Raw genomic sequence first — 3,016 nt, forward strand, 5'->3', positions numbered from 1 at the left:
TCCTAGTCAGGTGGTACTATTATAGGTGCAGTGACTAACTTTTTCTTTAATAATTCAAATGCTTTTATGCATTCTTCATTAAAATCAAATTTCATATCTTTTTCTAAAAGTTGGCATCGAAGCTTAATTATTTTCAAAAAAAATTTTATGTAGCGCCTGTAAAAACCAGCATGTCCTAGAAAACTTCTCACCCCTTTAACATTAGTAGGCGGTGGTAATTTTTCTATAACTTGGATTTTTGCAGGATCTACCTCCGTGCCTTTTTCAAAAATTTTATGCCCAAATACAATTCCTCCTGCAACCATAAATTGTCATTTTTCCCAATTTAATACTAAATTTACTTTTTCACATACTTCCAAAACTTTTTCTAAATTACTAAGGCATAATTCAAACGAAGTTCCAATTACGGAAAAATCGTCCATAAACACTTCCATTCCTTGTTCTATGAACTTGCTAAAAATTGACATCATATATTATTAAAATATTGCAGGTGCATTGCATAGTCCAAAAGGCATTTTACGAAAAGCAAATGTTCCATATGGACTTGTAGACATTGTTTTCTCTTGATCCTTTGGAGCAATTGGAATTTGGTGATAACCTGTATATCCATCTAAAAAGCAATAATAATTATTCCCAGCCAATTTATCCAACATTTGGTCTAGAAAGGGTAAAGGAAAGTGATCTTTTCTGGTGGCCATATTTAATTTTCTATAATCAATGCAAATTCACCAACAAGTTACTTGTCTTATTGGTATTAATTCATCTTTCTCATTTTCTTCAACAGTCACTCCTTTTTTCGGTACGCAGTGAATTGGGCTTACCCAAGCACGATCTAAATAGGATATATAATTCCAACATCTGACCATTTTAAAATCTCTTTTTTAACAACTTCTTTCATTATTGGGTTTAATCTTCTCTAAGGATCAGCTTTAGGTTCATGTTGTTAACTAATAAAATTCTGTGCATACAAATTGAAGGACTAATTCCTTTAATATCTGCTAAAGTCCATCCAAAAGCCTTTTTATACTTTTTTAACATTTCTATCAACTTTTGTTCCTAAATCTCAGTTAACTCAGAAGATATAATAACCGGAAATGTAGATGACTTTCATAAAAATACATTCTTTAAATGGGTAGGTAATATCTTTTTAAAAATAAAATACAAATGAAAAAAATAAAAATAAAATAAAGAAATGTCAAATGGGCCCCAAGTGGATTGACGCATCACATTCATTTTTATCTCCAAGGATTCTAATGTTTTTTTCTTAATTTATTTTTAATGATTAACAATAAGTTAATGATTCGTAATGATGATTATTGAATTCTTTCTTAAACTGTTCATTACTTATATGATCAACTACTTCCATCCTGAAACATTCATTATCTTTTTCTATTGCAGGATATTTCATAGTTTTGGCTATATTAAATTTCACTTCTTGATCATTAACTCTCATTATTAATTCTCCTTTTTGTACATCTATTACAGCTCTTCCTGTTGTAAGAAATGGTTTTCCTAAAATAATAAGAATTTCTTTATCTTCCTCCATATCCAATTCTATAAAGTCTACAGGTAAAATAAATTTATCCACTTTTACTAGTACATCCTCTATAACTCCTTTTGGATAAGTTGTTGATCGATCAACTAACTAAAGAGTTATAGTAGTAAGGGAAATTCCTCCCAAATCTAAATGTTTAAAAATTGATAAGGGCATAAGATTAATACTCGCTCCGAAATCACATAAAGCTTTTCCATAAAACTTTTCACCAATTTCACAAGGTATAGTAAAACTACCAGGATATTTTAGTTTTTCAGGAAGCTTTTTTCTGAATAAAAGCACTACACTCTTCATTGAGTTAAACGGCCTCATGATCTGTAAACTTCCTTTTCTTCTTTAGTACATCCTTCATAAATTTCACATAACTTGACATTTGTTCCAAAGCTTCAACAAAAGGAGTATTTATCGTTCACTTCTTAAGGATTTCTAAAATTTTTTTAAATTGTTTATCTTTATTCTTCTGCTTCAGTCATTGAGGAAATGGAGGTGATGGTTTTTCAAAAGTAACCTGTGCTTGTTCATTTTCCTGTTGATCATTTTCCATTTCTTCCTTTTCATCATTAACTTCAGTTTTATTTTGGATCTTTGTTTCTATTTCTTTTCCACTTTGTAATTGAATAGCTTTAATTTTCTCTTTATTTTGATCTTTTGTATTAACTTTCACATTACTCAGAAGAATTCCAGAAGGTCTGTTACTAAGTGCAGAAGCAATATGTTCTAATTGATTTTCAATATTTCTAATAGCAGCCCCTTGATTTTGTGTTTGATTTCCCATATTCAACATCACTTCTTCCATCATCAACTTCTTTTACTTAACTTGTGTGTTAGGATTGGAGTTAAATCCTGGAGGATAATAAGGTTGAAAATTAGGATTTCCTTGATTGTTCAGATTTCCAGATGGATTCACCGAATTATTATAATTATTCCAACTAAAATTAGGGTGATTTTTCCATCCAGGGTTAAAATAGATAGAATAGGGATTTTTATTTTGATTATTTATAGCTTTTAAGGTTTCATAAGATGGTTGAGTATCAATAATCTATCCTAGTGAATTTTCCTCTAATACTGGAGGTATTTGAGAATATTTCACTCTTATTTGATCAATCTTTTTAGAAATAGCACAATTTGAGATACCAAAATAGACTGCATCAGATTCATGAATACTAGCTACTCTCTTAGGATTTATCCTTTCATAGGGGCATTGAAAATTGTTAGTAGTCATTTCTTCAATTAAAGATTATGTTTCATTAAAAGGTTTTGACATTAATGATCCACACGCAATAACATCTATAATAGATCTTAATGATCCTACTAATCCATTATAAAAGGTTTGAATTATTAAGCAATCTGGTAAAGCATGGTGTCGAAATTCTTAAGAAGATCCTTAAATCTTTCCCAGGCTTCATGTATCGATTCTCCTTCAAACTGACAAAAAGATGTAATATCATTTCTAAGCTTAGC

This window comes from Phalaenopsis equestris, unplaced genomic scaffold (assembly GCF_001263595.1).
Source record: "Phalaenopsis equestris unplaced genomic scaffold, ASM126359v1 Scaffold202921, whole genome shotgun sequence".
In the NCBI taxonomy this organism is placed as follows: domain Eukaryota; kingdom Viridiplantae; phylum Streptophyta; class Magnoliopsida; order Asparagales; family Orchidaceae; genus Phalaenopsis; species Phalaenopsis equestris.